At 40.9% G+C, this 20,538-nt stretch overlaps 1 protein-coding gene across 2 annotated transcripts in view; it reads left to right on the top strand.

Moving 5' to 3' along the window:
- Positions 1–20,538, top strand: part of camkvl (CaM kinase-like vesicle-associated, like) — a 38,531-nt gene that overhangs the window by 4,836 nt on the left and 13,157 nt on the right. The window lies entirely within an intron of this gene.

Below are 20,538 nucleotides of genomic sequence, written 5' to 3'. Positions count from 1 at the left end.
TATTTCAATATGAATTTCATACAGTACAAAGTATTCAAACCACTTCAGTTTATTGCAGCCTTATGCCTCAATGCTTTAAATGTTTATTTTTTCCACATTAATCTACACTCCATTGCCCATTATAGCAAAAAAGACAAAGCAAAAAATATTTGTAATTACTGTCTAATCACTTTTTATTCAAAAGAAACAACTGAAATATCGTATTAACATCAGACCCTTTTGCAATTGCACTTGAAACTTCTCTGGATCATCAAATCATGTCAAATATTTCGATACTTCATTTGGAGTCCACCTGTGGCAAATTCATTTGATTGGACATGCTATGGAAAGGCACAGACACGTGTATATAAAGTTGTTTAATAGCTAAAAATGCAGATCATAGCAAAAAAAAACCAAGCGATGAGATCAAAGCAACTGGCTGCAGAGCTCAATGACAGGATTGTGATGAGCCACAGGTCTGGGGAAGGCTACAAAACATTTTTGCTAAATTGATGGTTCCCAGGAGCACAGTGGCCTCCATAATTCTTTAATGGAAGAAGTTTGGAACAGTCAGGACTCCTCTGAGAGCTGTCTGCAGGAATTGGAGTAAGAGAAGTGACCAAGAAACCGATGGTCAGTCTAGCTTAACTCCAGAGATCATGTGTGAGGATAAGAGAAATTTGCACAAGGTCAACAATCACCACAACAATCCACTGATGTGGGCTTTATGTCAAAGTGGCCAGATGGAAACCTCTCCTCAGTGTAAGGCACATGAAAGAATTTGCAAATTCTAAGCAGGCTTTCATGTGTTTTGCAATGAGGAGAGGCATCTGTCAACTGCTATGTCATAAAAAAGCAAAATATTACCCCTAGCAAGTTAGCAAACAAAAAATAAAATAAAAAAAAAAAAAAAACATTGACAACATGGAAAGTTATTAAATATACCACCGAAAAAAAATTACTTACTGATATGTATATAATTAAAGTATACAAAATGTTTTGTCAGCATCAAACTCCACTAAAGCATAATAACTGCTAGGAATAATGTAATACTGGGTCTCGTTCTATAAAATGACAATGTTGAGGATAAAATTGCACAGGCTGCTTATTATTTGTAATCTAGACATCACGTTAGTATGCTGCACAGCGTTTAGAGTGTGGAAAACGAGGTGTTCAGACTCTAAGCTCCAAAATCCGGTCCAATATTTATCTCATAACTTCAGAAGCACTATTCAGAGCCAAGATCTAATGAAGCTATTAATCACGAATTAGCCTGCTATGAAGAAACTAGTCACTCGTCAACTTATTTTTCCTCTTATTGACAATGAAAGATTCGATAAGCATAAGTTTATATCTAATGACTGTTGAAATAAAAACAGTTATTACACTCTTTCAGAGTCCTGTTGAGATGAACTGAGAGAAACAGTGAAGCGAGTACACTGGATTACTGTATACAAACAAACAGACACCTGGGTGCTGGGCATAAAGCTGAGCTTTGGGCCACCTTTTCTCTGCATGTGCGAGACTGACAAAGGGGCTGGGAGAAATAAATATCAGTAGCTGGAAGAGAGAAACTACAGATTGCCTAGGTTTCACAACAGATGATGATGATGTTAATCTGAGGCTCTTGGGAGTCTACCCTCTTTACAGTTTCCTCTGTATGTGCCAAGTTGGAAACATAAAGCATTTATTCAGCAGACAGTGCACTACAGCACAATATTATTGCACGGCTTTATCCGTGTGCTGCTTGAGGCCCTGCGATATCTCTAGAGGTTTAAATTTATTAATTCATTCATCTTCAGTAACCACTTTACCCTGTCAGGGTCATCTCAGCAACACTGTGTGGTGTCTAAATACACCTAGAATGGTGCACGATACACACGCACATTCAATTCAAGGAGAAATTTTAAGTAGTTTTTCTACTTAAGTAAGTTTAGTATATAAGTAGATTAAGTAATTAATCTACTTATATGTTTTTATGAGGTAGGAGGAAATATGAGAACCAAGAGGAAATCTACAAGGAAGCAGGGAGAACATGCAAAACTCTATACAAACTGTAAACTCAGGGTTTTCTTTGACAAGAGGCCTTCTACTTTACAGGGTTTCAGTAAACACTATGAAATAAAAAACACACAAAAATAAGTGCCACTACCTTAAATTCTGCACATCATAAAATAATTCTTAGGTTGTTTGATGAGAATGCTGGTCAAGAAAATTGGACTTAAATTTTAGATTATGATCGAAGCAGCCAAGCTCGTTTAAACAATACTAGAAAGAGGATGGCATTCGGTTACTCAATACATGGAACAACTTTACATAAAGAAGTGGTGGTGGCCAATCCTAAATGAAAATATCCTTCTTTCCAACAGCTCACTTTAACAAATATTAGCTTATTTGACCCTTTATTTATGTTTATGCCTGGATCTTTTCCTCTTTAATTAGAGGATCTTTATCATATAATCTGATTTGGAAACATTATCCCACAGCATTTTAATAGAATTTGTCTAAAATTTTACCTCATACATTGAAACAAGTAATAATTGTAAGCAAATGCTGAAATCTCACTGTGTAAATTACCCTAAACAAACTTCATTCACAATGTGAGAGCACATGCACATGCTTTCGCTGCATAGCCTGCTGTTAATTACAACTGCGTATTGTGTTTGCTCACCAGTGCAAACGATATAAACAACTTTATTATTAATAGATAATATTGTTTTGTGTTTCTAATGAAGTGTGAGTTTATCATGTACATTAATTCACATAGAAACACCAATTATCAGAGTAAAGCACTGTGAGAGCAGCCATATGAATGGCTATAGGGTTAAGATCAATCGTTTGATAATCAGGTGAATTATTAGACTATTGTACATGGATTCCTGACAACATTTCAGTGTAATGCATTTACATTTGAAAGACTACAATTCAAGATTAAAGCTAAGCCATGACACTGAGATTTCAATACAACTGTCTAATCACTGGCTTAACCCCTGAGCTACTACTGTGTCATTAACACCTCATTTGAGACTAATTTTATGTGGCGTAGTTTACTGGAAATGAAGCTGGATTCATCTCTGTTTGTGCAACAACATACTCAGAATTTTTCACAGGGGGTTGTGTTAAGGCTGGCCTTTACCAGCAACCGAGCATCAATTACTGTATAATTGTGAACACATGACTGGCCAAACTATTACAGAGCTCATGGTGTCTTAGGCTATCATTTACCCAAACATACACACGTGTACACACGTGTACACACACACACACACACACACACACACACACACACACACACACACACACACACACACACACACACACACAGTTTTGCTCTCTTATCACTTTGATTAACTAGTCTCTAGTAGATGTACAGTATTACTTGATATTACAAGAGACAAGTTACTCAAATCAATCTAATGACCTGATCTTTGGATCATGTGGTATGTTGGGTCCTTTTAACAACATCGTTTGATTTAATCAGATGTATAAACATTGATCAGTCTCCCCTTTTTGTCTACAGAACAATACTGAGAGAGTAAGAGCCGTGATTGTGATTTATGAGGGTGAGGTACAGCCGAGGCTTTTCCACATCACATCACATCAAAAACTGCCACTCTTTGTGTGTATTTGGAATCGTTTGGAGCTCCCCATTGGACAAAAAGTGAATTAAATACACAGACTAAAAAAAGCAGGTGCATGAATTTGTTATAAGGGCACTTCATCCCGCATCCTCCATTCCTCTCTTTGTATGTTTAAAAAAAAGGGGAGAGAGAAAGAGATTGAAAGATAATGAAGGAGAGACAGATGACAAGATGAAGCCTTGATCTTTCTGTATGTTTTACCATCATTCTTGCCAGCATTCAGCTGCTCTCGCTTTCTCTCTCTTTCTCTCTCTGTTCTCTTCACTCTGTTCTTCTTAGTGCGTCCTCTCCCATATTTTCCAAGGGAGTAAAAAATTGAAAGCAGCTGGACCTACTGTATATCCAGAATTCACTTTTGTATCAAATAATGTACAACTTCCCATCTAAAAGTAAGCAGGCTTACAGAAGCCTTCTAATGATCCGTTTGAATGTATTACATTTCTCGACGCGTATGACTGTTCGGCAGTTAAAATCAATGTTGTTCTGACTGCAGAGGGAAAAGATTGATGATTTTAATATCACCATGTCTGGTCAAACATACCTCTTTGTAATAGTAAGAAAGCGTCCTGTACCTGACACATGTTGTTTCATGGTACAACTTCCATTCAATGCTTATTCACTTGTATTCAGTATATTTTTTGCTACAGTTTCCTGTTCAGAGCAGCAGTGTCTTGTGTCAACCCTTGTGACAGGATGTTCTTGCTCATGCTGCCATGCATGCATATTGGGGCTGTAACAGAATATGAATACATTATCCAGAATGAACAGAATGTGGTCTAAACAGATATCGATACCGATACAAAGAGGCAGTGCCGTTTTCCTTTTTACTTATTTACTTATATTTAGAAAGCTTGCCAAAAAAGTTCGCACGGCATCTAAGACTGGAGGTGTTCACCTGAGATCTTGAAGTTCGCAACAGACAAAGGTTCACAAGTGCAACGTTTTTAATGTTGGAGTGAGTGGCTGGATATGAAGCTTGTGGGCAAAGGGCAAAAACCAAGTTTTAATAAAATACAATGCATGTACCATGTTTATTCATTCATTCATTCATTCATTCATTAGTTCCCCTTAAGGAACTTAAGCTATGTCAAAAATGTTTTGGAAAAGCTTTCGTTTTGTCCTCACATAAGCTATGCGTCGCTTGTCTGAAAACAGAGCATGCTAGTTGGGTTCTGGAGGGTTTTGGTTTTGCCCTCTTACCTCGCACCTTCACAAAGTGTGTGGATCCTGCACATGAGACCCATTCAGTGATGGCCCAAGACCCGACGATTCTCTCAGAGGGGCAATGCACTCCATTTGATCAAGGTAATATGGTGAGCCCTACATGCCTAAGATGTGTGAAGAGATCCTGGGTTCCTAACTCAGGGCCCTATGCTGGGAGTTCCTGGGCTTCGCATAACGCTTACGGGGTGAGGAGCAGTCATGAGTGGCCGCTCCGCTCAAGGTCTCTGGGGATCTACATGGGGGGTCTGTGAACTTGCCTGGTGTACAAGCTGGCACGTCAGATCATTCTGTGGGCCCAAGGGAAGCTGCTTTTGTTGAAGGCAGTGCCCCTGGCCACTTACATGAGAGAGCAGATGCCCTCTTGAAGCAAGAGCTAGGCCCGAGGAATGGTGACTCCACCCGGATGTGATGGAGCAAATCTGGGAAGAATTTTACAGAGCTCAGGTGATATTGCACTGCCCCCTCTGATTTTCCAGCCCCTCTAGGGCCTGATCCCATGGTACAGGCATGGCCAAGGCCTTTTACCCTGCCTATACACTGCATGTTGTGAACATCACGCCTTAGATCCAGTTAACGGCCAGTCGGTTCAGTGCTGGAATTCCTTTAAGAACAGTTCTTCAACAACTCCTTTCACCCTGAAGGTTTACATGTCCGCTATTGCGGCCTGTCATGTCCCCCTCGCGGGGCAGTCACAAGGTAAGACACGTTTTCTCCACGGCATGACCAACAGTGCTTGAATGGAACTGTCGGAGCCTCTCTTTGAGACTCTGACCGAGGTGCCTTTAAGGCTCCTCAAAGTTAAGACTGTGTTCCTCTTGGCCATCTCCTCTCTCAAGAGATTAGGGGATCTTCAGGCCCTCTCTGTGGCCCCTTCTTTCTTGGAATTTACTCCAGGATTGGTGAGTGCCTTCCTTTACCCTAGATCAGGGTGTGTTCCTAAGGTACCCTCGTCATCCCACAACCTGTTAGGCTCCAGGCATTCTCTCCTCCTCCTTTTCAGGCCCTAAAGTGGAAAAAGCTTAAATGGCTGTGTCCAGTGTGAGCACTGGACATATACCTCCACAGAACAAAACTGTGGAGGAAGTCAGAGCAACTGTTGATCTGCTATGGCCCTTAGAGGAGAGGTCTCACTGCGAATAAGCAGATGCTGAGCAGATGGATTGTGGATGCTATTTTGTCCTCATATGAATCCTCTGGTCTCCCCACTTCTTTCAGGGTCAGAGTTCACTCCACTTGAAGTGTGGCTGCCTCTAAGGCTTTGTCCTCTGGAGTTTCCCTCCAAGACATTTGCAACACTGCGGTCTGGTCCACCCCGCTGACCCTTGTTAGGTTTTTTAGCCTCGGCCTCAGTGCCACCCCCTGGCCCCTCTGCTCGAGTTCCTGAAAAGGAACGTCTCCAGGTTACGTATGTAACCATGGTTCCCCGAGGGAACAAGGCGTTGCATCTGCATGCCACACTGCCTACATCCCTGGTTTCACTCCATGTGCTTTTATGCTTCCTGGTCATGACGCCACCCTGCTGGTGTCACTGTGCTTTCCATTGGACTGATTACACATTATTCTGAGTGTGGACAATGCAGAAGTGTTCCCAAAGCATTTTCGAAGCAGCGTCTCTCCCTTAGGGAACCATGGTTACATACGTAAACTGGAGATGTTTGTTAATATTGTCTGAAATAAAAGCAACTAATAAACAATTTTGTGAGTACACATAAGCAAAAATTATACGGACAGTGCTAAAATACCCAGATCATGCTGACAGAATTTTTTCACCCTAGTGTTTTTGGAGACCATTGGCTGGGATTCATATTTATTACGTTAAAAAAAACTAAAGAAAAGAAACACTTCTAATTTGGGATTTAAATGAAGATATGTATATTTGTAGCATGAAAAATAATGGAATTGTGTAACATCCTGATGCATGTAGCAAGACTCATCTCTCTAAATGTTGTATCTCTATAAATGTTTTTTGTTTTTTTTTTATTTGCGCTAAACCAGACATTTTAACCAGACACTGTCTAAGCTGATGTTCCAGATTGTTGGATAGCTGAGACAGTATAATTGCAGCAGCGTAAACAGGAAAGGAACTGCAGGGGTGTTATATAACAAATTCAGCGTCAAATGAAGAGTATGCGAGGAAACAAGAGCAGAGTGTGTGGTGCCTTTTTCTGGCCTTGTTTTAGTACATAATCCACCTCCTTAAACCTCCAAAAACGTCACCTCTGAGCTTATCATTCGGCACCATTGTAGGAAGCATGCTGCCATCTGTGAACGAGCTGGCAAGATCTGTTCTCCGAGTACAGCACTGTAACGTGACAGAGTAAACTCCAGATCACATACAGTTTGCAGTGAGAAGATTTGATTGATGCTCAGTTGGCAGAAGATCGGTATTTGGCTGCTCTGTGCGCAAGCAAGGTCCAAGAAGACATGGTTTGTCAAGGTTGGTGGGGAAGAATTTGAGTGGACTACACAGAACCCTGACTGAAAAACCACTAAAATGAACCTCCTCACCCATTATGATTACCTGACCATACTAATGCTCTTGTGGCTGGATGGGCAAATCTTTCAAACTCTAGTGGAAAGCCTTCCCAGAAGATCATTATTACGATGATTATTACTCATGGAGATCATTATTACAGAAAAGTGTGACTCAATCTGGATTGGGATGGTGGTATATAATTGGTCAGGTGTCCACATACAGTGGGTCATAAACAGTATTTCTAAGTGGGTAACATAAATCATGCATATGCACAAGTAGGTTGTAAGGAAAATCAAAAGTGGTTGCACCAGAGACATAACATAGAGAGAAATAACATCACTATTTAAAAGTTTAATAGGATAGGGCATAATGCTCAATATGGAGGATGTAGTAGTTGACTTGTGGTTATTTTTGGGAATGACTGTGGGAAAACACAGTCTCAGTCAGATATTCAGACAATTCAGAATACTTTGCACTGTAATGGAAAAAAAACTCAACAGGTTTTTATTTTTATTTTTTTATTTTATTGGAGCCAAGATCCACATATTATTTCTATGGCCATTTAGATATATGAAACATCGATAACCACTGATTGGACAAGCTATACCATAACGATTTTTACCAGTGCTGCAATTGTGGATTAGACTGAGCTGTAAAATTCCACTGTATGATCAGATATCAAATTTCATACCCCCTGTTTTTCTGCTTCATCTACGTCAGTGAAGACGCCATCCTTTCAGACCACAAAAATAGCGACAAAGTAAAATCGTTTGGATTAAGTCCAACCTAATTAGCAATGCAGTACTATATGTTACATTTGTGTCTGCACAAATAGAGCACACTTGGGTATTGTTCACAAATACATAGTGGCATCTGCCAGAAACAAACAAACAAACAAAAAACAAAACAATGCTATCTTTTAAGCGACCAGGAATTTGACTATTGCAGACCATCTTTGCTTGGCCCATGGATTTCTTTATGGATGGATTTCTAAGTGTCTGTTATCTGTTTTACACTTTTCTGGCCACAAGAGCCAGGATCTTGAAAGATACAATCTGTCGACCAGTATACGCACTTCCCTGCTCAGATTTCCATGAGGGAAACAAGTGAAATTTCGGCGCAACACACAGTAACTGGGTTAAAAAAAAGTTTATGCATTCTGCCTTTCAAAGTTGTTCCAAAGTTTTCGCAAAAACTGATAGTGGGGGAATAAGGCAAGCTTCCGTTGTTTTAAATGTCATAGGAATATTATCCTTATTGGTGTAAACTTTGTTTCTCAAACTCTAGAAATGTAGTCTTACCATTTTACGTAAGCTCTCCATGTGCTGTGATTGTAAGTGAGCTCAGTCCAAGCTTGTACTCTGTCCAAACCTTCCTAATGTACACAATTTTGTACAAGGACAAAGCTGAGCTTAATGAAAAGAAGATTAAATGATATTCAGAGTTCTTATGTCTCAGCCACCATTAGCCTCACATCGCTGATTAGCTCTCTATCCTTGTGGGAAATAATTTCACCATTGTATATTTGACATTTTTGCTTTCATGTACTTCTGCTTTTATTTTCTTCCTCTCTCTTGTTCTCTTGTGGCCATCTTTTTTTCATGGTCCTTCCTGTTCTTTGTCTGAAGTCAATGCCCTTGCAGCACTTCTCCCACCACTTTGTCCCCTAGAGGGAGTCATCCGTGTCTATAAAGCGGCTTAATTCTGGACAAATGAATCTGCCTGCCTTCCTCTGTTAAAGGCCCTCCTTAAAATAATGCCAGATAGCAAACAGGATACTAAGAGTATGAAAGGGCCAAAACGATATACACGTTCTGATGTTGGGTTGAGAGGCAAGAGCTGTTAAAGCAGAGATTATTCTAACATAATATTCAACAATGATTCGATCTGGGTAAGAGGCAGTATACTTCCTTCTCATTGCCTCATACGAGTTACTGTAGTATATGTGTGTAGGTGCTTTTTTTTTTTTTTAACATGACTGTATGGCATAATTCCAGATGGCCAACTAGATTCCTGTTTGAAGCCTGGTCCCATTGGAGGGCCCTAAATATTTCAGCGTTCTATTCCAGCCACAGCTAATTACCCCAGTACAATGTCAGGCAGGGCCTACAGTACAGAGAGGAGAGGGAGAAGGGGGGGTGTCGTCTGAGAGTTGTACATGTGCAACTGGAGGGTTATAATACTAAAAACGGTGCAATCTCTGTGTAATTTGGCATTGTGATCTCAGGTACTTCAGCTTCAGTAAAAAATGATGCAACATTGCACTTCCTCAAGCAACTTTACATCATATCATATCAGTTTAGATCGAGAGGATCTTAAGTGCCCAAGTCAGTAATAAGAGTCATCATGGAAACTGGGGTCAAAGGGCAGAAGGTTATCAAACTGAGGTCTGTGATGCAAATCCTGATGTAATTTTGATACAAAGGTGAAAATCCCAATCCAAAAATATCATCATGTAAAATGGAATTTCATCATTATTTGGATGGAACAATAATTTAAATAAAAATTGCCAAAATGTTACTGTACTCATTTAAATAATGCGCCTAGATTTTTAAGAGTTAGTTTGTTATTAAAAAATAATAATAATTCAAACCTCCCTGACTGTAAAAGGTTTGTAGTTTGGCCTGGAATATAGAGGCCTGTTCCAAGTGTGAGGTTTCGGTCTCTCAGCTTTGTTCTTATTAAGTTGTTCTTTCCACCCCATTTTTTATTCTGTACTTTTCTTTGTACCCATTTAATCTTCAACCCATTGTCATATTCTATTTTCTTTCTTTCTTTCTTTCTTTCTTTCTTTCTTTCTTTCTTTCTTTCTTTCTTTCTTTCTTTCTTTCTTTCTTTCTTTCTCCCTCTCTCTCTCTCACTCTCTCTTTCTATTTTCTTGTCTCTCACTATACCAGGAGCTTGAGTGACCTAATTATCATCAGAAGGCTCACACATACATGCAGAGCACCACATGCTCACTGTACATGTCCCAAGCTTCACCTCGCTACACAGCATTTCCCCTTAAATCACGTTATTAGTGAAGGATGTTGCTGCTTTAATATTTCCTGATGCTCTTCTCTCTTTGGAGAGCTTAGAGGTGCTCATTTTACGATTTAGGTTGTAAATTATAAGTCCACAGGAGTCATGAAGAACAGCATCAGGACCCAATGCATTGTGTAGTGCTGAAGTGGCAGTATATTTAATTACACCTGAGGCTACAGGTGCAGTTTAGCACTGCATGTACTGTCCTTTGATTGAACTGGACAACAAATCCACAATTCACCACGCAGTGACAAAGGGTTATGAATGCCGTATTGGCCTTTTAGACATCTGGCATATTCAGGACCGCACGTTCTATCGCGTTAAACGTGGCCTTGAAATGAATAAGGATATTTTCGGTGAAGTCTATATTGTTTTCATAACATTGTTTTCTTTTAAATACAATTAAAGCTTCAATGTAATGTCTTTGTTTATTAAGATTCACATTTAAAAATCGGGCCTTTTGCTATTATGTTTTGATCGCTCGGGTTCATGTGTGATGCTTCACATGGATGGATTTGAAACAGCGAAAGAGCACTTAACAAAGGGAAGCTGCGAAAATGAACAATGGTGAAAAAGATCAAAGCAGCCGTAAGCAAATTAAGCAAATTTCTGTGCTGTGTGAGCGCTGTGTGATGCTTGATCTAAATATTAAACTAATATATAAAAGCAGCTCAATAAGCAGGGTTTTTTTTTTTTTTTTTTTTACTGACTTTTAAAAGGCGTCTGTATATAAATATATATAAAGATAAGATATACCTTTATTTGTCCCACAGTGGGGAAATTTCTATTTTACAGCAGCAAAGAAAAAGAAATGCATATATATATATAGGTCAAACGTTTCCTGTAGTTTTTTACCAGGTTTGCACACACTGCAGAAGGGATTTTGGCCACTCCTCCACACAGATCTTCTCTAGATCAGTCAGGTTTCTGGCCTGTCGCTGAGAAACACGGAGTTTGAGCTCCCTCCAAAGATTCTCTATTGGGTTTAGGTCTGGAGACTGGCTAGGCCATGCCAGAACCTTGATATGCTTCTTACAGAGCCACTCCTTGGTTATCCTGGCTGTGTGCTTCGGGACGCTGTCATGTTGGAAGACCCAGCCTCGACCCATCTTCAATGCTCTAACTGAGGGAAGGAGGTTGTTCCTCAAAATCTCGCAATACATGGCCCCGGTCATTCTCTCCTTAATACAGTGCAGTCGCCCTGTCCCATGTGCAGAAAAACACCCCCAAAGCTTGATGCTACCACCCCCATGCTTCACAGTAGGGATGGTGTTCTTGGGATGGTACTCATCATTCTTCTTCCTCCAAACACGTTTAGTGGAATTATGACCCAAAAGTTCTATTTTGGTCTCATCTGACCATTCTCCCATGACTCCTCTGGATCATCCAAATGGTCATTGGCAAACTTAAGACGTGCCTGGACATGTGCTGGTTTAAGCAGGGGAACCTTTTGTGCCATGCATGATTTCAAACCATGACGTCTTAGTGTATTAGCAACAGTAACCTTGGAAACGGTGGTCCCAGCTCTTTTCAGGTCATTGACCAGCTCCTCCCTTGTAGTTCTGGGCTGATTTCTCACCTTCCTTAGGATCATTGAGACCCCACGAGGTGAGATCTTGCATAGAGCCCCAGTCCGAGGGCGATTGACAGTCATGTTTAGCTTCTTCCATTTTCTAATGATTGCTCCAACAGTGGACCTTTTTTCACCAAGCTGCTTGGCAATTTCCCCGTAGCCCTTTTCAGCCTTGTGGAGGTGTACAATTTTGTCTCTAGTGTCTTTGGACAGCTCTTTGGTCTTGGCCATGTAAGTAGTTGGATTCTTATTGATTGTATGGGGTGGACAGGTGTCTTTATGCAGCTAACGACCTCAAACAGGTGCATCTAATTTAGGATAATAAATGTAGTGGAGGTGGGAACCCAGCCATTAGGGGGGCACAAGCCAGTGCACTCTTTGTGCCGGTCCCAAGCCCGGGTAAATGGGGAGGGTTGCGTTAGGTAGGGCATCCAGCGTAAAACATGTGCCAAATCAAATATGCGGATCACAAATGAGAATTTCATACCGGATCGGTCGAGGCCCGGGTTAACAACGACCGCCACAGGTATCGTTAGCCGACAGGGTACCGGTGGAAATTGGGCTACTGTTGGCCGAAGGAGGAGAAGGAGAGGAGGAAGATGTCTACAGAGACGGCAGGAAAAGGAGCAGTGTAGGAGAGTAGAGGTTCGGGTTGGTACTTTAAATGTTGGTACTATGACTGGTAAAGGGAGAGAGGTAGCTGATATGCTGGAGAGGAGAAAGGTAGATATGCTGTGTGTTCAGGAGACCAAGTGGAAAGGGAGTAAGGCCAGGAACATTGGAGGTGGGTTTAAACTGTTTTATCATGGTGTGGATGGAAAGAGAAATGGTGTAGGGGTGATTCTGAAGGAAGAGTACAGTAAGAGTGTAGTGGAGGTGAAGAGAGTTTCTGATAGGGTGATGATCGTGAAGGTGGAGGTTGTAGGGATGATGATAAATGTCATCAGTGCCTATGCTCCACAAGTTGGCTGTGAGATGGAGGAGAAGGAAAGATTCTGGAGTGAATTAGATGAAGTGGTAGATGGTGTACCTAGGAAAGAACGATTGGTGATTGGGGCAGACTTTAATGGGCATGTAGGTAAAGGGAACAGAGGTGATGAGGGGGTAATGGGTAGGTATGGTTTTAAGGAGAGGAATGTGGAAGGGCAGATGGTGGTAGATTTTGTGAAAGGATGGAAATGGCAGTGGTGAACACGTATTTTAAGAAGAAGTGAGGTGACGTATAAGAGGGTGACGTATAAGAGTGGAGGAAGGTGCACACAGGTGGATTATGTTCTGTGTAGGAGATGCAACCTGAAGGAGATTGGAGACTGTAAGGTGTTGGCGGGGGACAGTGTAGCTTGACAGCATCGGATGGTGGTCTCTAGGATGGTTTTGGAGGCGAAGAAGAAGAGGAGGAAAGTAAGGATTAAAAGAAGAATAAGATGGTGGAAACTGAAGGAGGAAGAGTGTAGTGTGAGGTTCAGGGAAGAGGTCAGACAGGGGCTTGGTGGTGGTGAAGAGGTGCCGGATGACTGGGCAACTACTGCAGGAGTGATGAGGGAGGCAGCTAGAAAAGTACTTGGTGTGACATCTGGAAATAGAAAGCAAGACAAGGAGACGTGGTGGTGGAATGAGGAAGTGCAGGAGAGCATTAGGGGAAAGAGGTTGGCAAAACAGAAGTGGGATCGACAAAATGATGAGAAAAGTAGGCAGGAGTACAAGGAGATGCGGCAGCAGGTAAAAAGGGATGTGGCGAAAGCCAAGGAAAAGGCATATGAGGAGCTGTATAAGAGGTTGGACACTAAGGAAGGAGAAAAGGATTTATACCGATTGGCCAGGCAGAGGGACCGAGCTGGGAAGGATGTACTGCAAGTTAGAGCAATAAAGGATGGAGAGGGAAATGTGTTGACAAATGAGGAGAGTGTGTTGAGAAGATGGAGGGAATATTTTGAGCAGCTGATGAATGAGGAAAATCAGAGAGAGAGAAGGTTGGAGGATGTGGAGTTGGTGAAGCAGGGTGTAGATAGGATTAGTAAGGAGGAAGTGAGAGCAGCGATTAGGTGGATAAAGAATGGAAAGTCGGTTGGACCAGATGACATACCGGTAGAAGCGTGGAGATGTTTAGGAGAGATGGCAGTGGAGTTTTTAACCAGATTGTTTAACAGGATTCTGGAAGGGGAGAGGATGCCTGAGGAATGGAGAAGGAGTGTGCTGGTACCGATCTTTAAGCATAAGGGAGATGTGCAGACCTGCAGTAACTACAGGGGAATTAAGTTAATCAGTCACACCATGAAGTTATGGGAAAGAGTAGTGGAAGCCAGGCTGAGAGAAGAGGTGACCATCTGTGAGCAACAGTATGGTTTCATGCCGAGGAAGAGCACCACAGATGCCTTATTTGCTTTGAGGATGTTGATGGAGAAGTATAGAGAAGGACAGAAGGAGCTGCATTGTGTATTTGTGGATTTAGAGAAAGCGTACGACAGGGTGCCGAGAGAGGAGTTGTGGTATTGTATGAGGAAGTCAGGTGTGTCAGAGAAGTATGTGAGGGTGGTGCAGGACATGTATGAGGACAGTGTGACGGCAGTGAAGTGTGCAGTAGGTACGACAGACTGGTTCAGGGTGAAGGTTGGACTGCATCAAGGATCGGCCCTGAGCCCTTTCCTGTTTGCAGTGGTGATGGACAAGTTGACGGACGAGGTCAGACAGGAGTCTCCCTGGACTATGATGTTTGCAGATGATATTGTGATTTGTGGTGAGAGTAGAGAGCAGGTTGAGAAGAGCCTGGAGAGGTGGAGATATGCGCTTGAGAGAAGGGGAATGAAAGTCAGTAGGAGTAAGACAGAGTACATGTGTGTGAATGAGAGGGAGGGCAGTGGAGTGATGCGGTTGCAGGGAGAAGAGGTGGAGAAGGTGGAGGAGTTCAGGTACCTGGGGTCAACAGTGCAAAGTAATGGAGAGTGTGTTAGAGAAGTAAAGAAAAGAGTGCAGGCAGGGTGGAGTGGGTGGAGAAGAGTGACAGGAGTGATTTGTGATAGTAGGGTATCTGCAAGAATGAAAGGGAAAGTTTATAGGACTGTGGTGAGACCTGCGATGTTGTATGGATTAGAGACAGTGGCATTGAGTAAAAGACAGGAGGTGGAGCTGGAGGTAGCAAAGCTGAAGATGTTAAGGTTTTCGTTGGGAGTGACGAGGATGGACAAGATTAGAAATGAGTTTATTAGAGGGACAGCACATGTAGGATGTTTTGGTGACAAGATGAGGGAGGTGAGATTGAGATGGTTTGGACATGTGCAGAGAAGGGACATGAATTATATTGGTAGAAAAATGCTGAAGATGGAGCCACCAGGTAGGAGGAAAAGAGGAAGGCCAAGGAGGAGGTTCATTGATGTGGTGAGGGAAGACATGCAGGTAGTTGGTGTGAATAAGGCAGATGTAGAGGACAGGGTGGTATGGAGACGGATGATCCGCTGTGGCGACCCCTAATGGGAGCAGCCGAAAGAAGAAGAAGAAGAAGAAATGTAGTGGAGGTGGACATTTTAAAGGCAGACTAACAGGTCTTTGAGGGTCAGAATTCTAGCTGATAGACAGGTGTTCAAATACTTATTTGCAGCTGTATCATACAAATAAATAGTTTAAAAATCATATATTGTGATTTCTGGATTTTTTTTTTTAGATTATGTCTCTCACAGTGGACATGCACCTACGATGACAATTTCAGACCCCTCCATGTTTTCTAAGTGGGAGAACTTGCAAAATAGCAGGGTGTTCAAATACTTATTTTCCTCACTGTATATATGGTGTGTGTGTGTGTGTGTGTGTGTGTGTGTGTGTGTGCATGCTGAAAGAGATGCTCATGTCTTTTTTTACTTGTAAGGACTGACAGGTGTTAATGATTTAATTATCTTTGTTGGCACGCATACAGTATATGCCAAAAAAGGAGAATTACCAAAGTCACAATACTACAGTGTGTGTGTGTGTGTGTGTGTGTGTGTGTGTGTGTGTGTGTGTGTGTGTGTGTGTGTGCGCGCGTGTGTATCCGTGTCTGAATTTGTGTCTGTTTCCTTTCAAACTTACGACCCTCAACCATTATATTTTGACGAATCTGTTTAATTATACCCAATGACAAGTACGACATGCTTTTTTCCGCCTCTCCTTCACTCCTAATTTATCGACTTCCAGGAGGATTTTTCAGCCTTCTTCTGATGTGACTGCAGGAGTGTAACATTACAAAAGAGCTTCCCCAAAGGTGATATGCAAATGGATAATCAGTGCTAGTTAGCCTGTTCAGTGTCATAAACCATGTTACCACCATTATGAATAAATTAATCAAATGAGAATGGCTGATGTGAAGATGTCTATTTAAACACTATTAGTAAAAGGAACTTGGAAATGTAAATTTTTTTTCCGCACTACAAACATGGTTGATTAATCAAAATCAAGGGTGTCCGTAGGAGTTTTGCACAGGGCTTACACAGCCTTTTAAATGATCTCCACCCTCCCCTAGTTTTACAACACTGCTGGTCTAGACTAATATTTGCCTTTTTTGAGGAGGTGGGGGGGTTGAGTCACTGCTGCTACAAGGTGAAAGTAGCTAATGGAAGTTTAAACGGTTTCGTCTTTTGCTAAGCAATTTCTTGAAGGTCGTTAATATTAATGATGACAGATGTGGGTATGTGTTAATGAAGTAAAAGTTACTGAAGGATGAAGCACGACACCTACCTTTCTTCAATTACTCGAGACTTTTAATCCACTAATATGTACACAGATAATGTGTGGGGGGAAGTTTTCATTTCAGCACATGCCCTCTAAACACTCACACGCAAAGTTTCCAACATTAGACTTTTAAAACATCGCTGACAAGCCAGAAGGACAGGGTGTCTTTCATTTAATGTTTTAGGTCATTTAATGTTTTAGGTTTTTTTAGTGTCAGGTTATATGTAAATGCTGTAACTGAAGGCTGATTGTATTTTATTATTCACACTAACAAAATGTCAGTAATTAACCCATAATCCAGTCATAATTTGCATTATAAAACTATAGTTCATTTACTTCGTTTTTTGCATCAGCAATGCCAGATCAGTCTTACTTTCTCTTCTTTATCTCAAAATAAACCCTGCCTTTATATTCTGCTCTGTCTCTGACAGTTCTTTAACCTCAGCTACATCACTCCGGTTCTCTATTAGTTGTAATGTGAATGGGATTGTTTTTTTGCCATCACAGGTTAGTATATTTGCACCCACTGCCACTATTTACTAATACATTTGGGTTCTATTTCCCAAAATAAGAACAAATCAGTGGCATAATATGTGGCCAGGCAGTTACTAAGGATAAAATATTAAATAAAAGCTGGCAATACCTCATACAGTAACACGTTCTTATCAAAAATTGTACATAAAGGTTTTTTCTACGTGTAATAGTCCACATGGATAAATATAGTGTCAAAAAGATGTGCTTCTGACCAGATGTGTCAAGGAAAAAATAATTAAATGGTCCATCTCCTATTTGTCTGTTCTAAAATAGATTTGATTTTGGGTTTATCCTAATCACTGGCAACTGTACATTATATTCTCATAACAATCATATATTCAGTCATCATTATTGCTATCATTCTTTGTTATAAAATAAACATGGACACATTACTATGATTATTATATTCCAAATCATATTTACACCAATGCAGATAATACACATTAATCCCACCCAAAAATTCTTGGTCGTGAGGGTAGTTTTGCCTTTAACACTTGACTTGTATTACACCTTATTTACAGGTTCTTCAGGGATTCAGGGCTTTTTAAAAGAACTCGCTCTGAAACAACAATGTGTTGTGGTAGGGTTCTAGATTTAACCTTTATCTGGTTTCTGTAACACTATTGAACCAGTTTCATTCACATTTAAACTCGAGGCTTTAGGTGCTACCCAGGAAATCATGTGCCAGTACCACACATTTTAGAGCTGTTCAGCAAACATACAGGACAGAATCTCAGAGTGTGTTGATGCAACATATTTATAGCACCACTCCGGTCCCTCTCACTACCGATTGATTTCTGCTCCCTGTTCTCCTCAGGTAGTAAACAGCTTAATCTCCAGTACTCACATACCAAAAGCTACATGCATAAACTCCCTTACCACATTGTCTCTGTCAGAGATGGAACTAAATCTCTTCCTGTCGAGAAGGAAGAAAAAAAAAGGTAATGATGTAAATTTCCTATATATTGCCTCAGCAGCCATGACACCCCGGAGACCTCATTTAGACCCAGAGATAAATGGCAGGCAGGACATTGGAGGTCAGGTGAAAAGCAGCAGGCCTGCTGCAGGATAGTTTCATAAACAGCTATAGTGCTCCTCAACTGCCATTTACAGCTGTTATTAGCAAGGCTGAGGGACCAGACACAGGTTTTGCCATGCCAACATATTTCCTGAATAGGGGTAAGGGGAAAAGGCCTCATTAGAGCACATTGAACTGGGCAACAGGGCCTGGGATTTGTGTGACACCAAGCTCTAGCTGAAGGATGTATAATAAAAAAAAATCCTTATTGCACTGAAAGTGTTATTCACAGCTCTTGTGTTCCAAAAGAGCACAATACAGGTTCAGTGGTACCGCGATTTATCCGCGAGACTTTATTTGCACTTCGATTTCAGAGGCGTTTTAAAATATGCTTCTAATTTCTCAGCCAGAGCACACTGGGGTGCTTGCCTTTCTGAATCTGCATCACACTGGACTCAGCAACATCGGCTTATTAAAAAGGGACGTGTCTATTGTTTTCTGGTCTTAGAATAGCCTGCAGTCAGAGCAGTGATGAGAGATGCTGTGGTTAGAATTGGGTGAATCATTCGCAAATGTGGCGAGAAGAAAATAAAATGCAAAGGGAAACGGAAGCAAAGATGTTAGAAATAACTCGTAATATCTGTGTGCGCGTCTGTGTACTACAGAAGTGATTTATTTTGCTTTTTCACATTCTTTGACATCTATTTCACTCTTACACTCTTAGAACAGGGGGCATTAGACTATACTGTACCTTTGCTTTTGGCTAAGTACACTTCTTTTTTTGGTCAATTTTAGTTTGTACTTTTACCTCGAGTAGTGTATTCGATTTAGTTCATTTGTATTTGCAGTTTTGACACTGGACATTGCCACAAAGCAACTTTATAGAAATAACTATGAAAATACAATTTAAATTTATAAGATTCGAAAGTATAACTTCATCCCAATAAGTTTAGGGGGGGCTGAGATAATGAGGAAAAAACTCTGAGAGGAGCTGTTCTCAGAAGCAAACCTAAGTTCATCTGGGTGACAGGATATTAGTCCAATGCATCATTGTTCACTGACGGACACGAGTGCACAACTGTTTGTGGTTGTTCTGGTCTTTAACCATTATAGCAAAATTGATCATATTCATTTCAGTCCAAATTTTTATTGTTTGCGGGTAGTACCATCCAAAGCAATCTCAAGAGTTTTTCTTTTTCCTGGCTGTCCATGTAGAGCCATCCTTAGCAGCAGCAAGTGGTTTTCAATAAGAACTCTATCAATGCATCAGGATGGACCAGGCAGTTATGTAGCACACTGTGTACTTTTACTCAAAAAGCTTAAATATAGTTTAAAACCAAATAAAGCCCATTTATGTACATGTACAGCTACAAGTAACAGTTATATACAAGGAAAACTTAAAAAAAAAAAAAAAAGTACTTTTTTCTAATATTTTCAACTGCTCAATTTGACCGATTGCAGCCTGGGTTCCTGGCTGACACAAGTGGAACTGGTTGTGCTCTTTCGTTGTTGTAGCCCATCCACCTGAAGCTTTTTTGCATTCTGAGATGTTTTTCTGCTCACTACGGTTGTAAAGACACACAGAAGCCTTCCTTCAAGCTGGCTGATCTCCTCCCACCTCTCTCATCTTAAACTGGAATTTTCAACACTTCTTATTCACCATTCATAAGTTGCTCTTATCAGCCCTGATATCATCCTGCTGCCATCTTACACATAATCCATCCTTTCAGGCAGCCTGTCCACTGCACTATATCCACCAACAGCATGTGACAGCAGTCATGAACATCACATATGACCTTCAGAAATGAAGGAGAGAGAGAGAAAAAAAAAAAGACACATGTACATCTAAGTCATCCCCCAGCAAAAGCTCCACTGAATGAGGGATGGGATTGATTTTATCCAGCCACTACTGCATGGTTTTCAATATTTAGAAACGTATATTGATTGTAAATTAGATTGTATTGAGAAACTAAGCAGTAAATGCTCTTAGAGCAGACACTTAGAAGTCAGTCGATATGTTTAAAATAGCCGTGAGATATTTGTGACGGTGTGCTCACCCTGACAGGAAGAGTAAGAACACGATCTGTAAAGTAGTAATGTGACTGGCAGGTAAAGCCGTTGAGAACGAACAAACACGGATTGGTAAACTGTTTGATAAAGATGCAGCAAAGAACACTGTAGCTGCTGCCACTTAACAGTCTATTCTGAAATGCTTTAGGGTAGTGCTCAGGGTAACATGGTACTTCAAATCATCTTCAACTAGACTGCTAAGTGGATCAGAGTGGATCAGAGGCAGCAGTTACAAAACATCTTCATTCTTCGGATAACAAAACTTAAAAAATGTTTTAATAAATATATATACAGTATATATGAG

The sequence above is a fragment of the Silurus aristotelis genome (genome assembly GCF_946808225.1).
Source record: "Silurus aristotelis genome assembly, chromosome: 19".
Lineage (NCBI taxonomy): Eukaryota > Metazoa > Chordata > Actinopteri > Siluriformes > Siluridae > Silurus > Silurus aristotelis.
The sequence above is the reverse complement of the archived record's forward strand: the minus strand, read 5'-3'. Positions and strand labels throughout refer to the sequence as shown.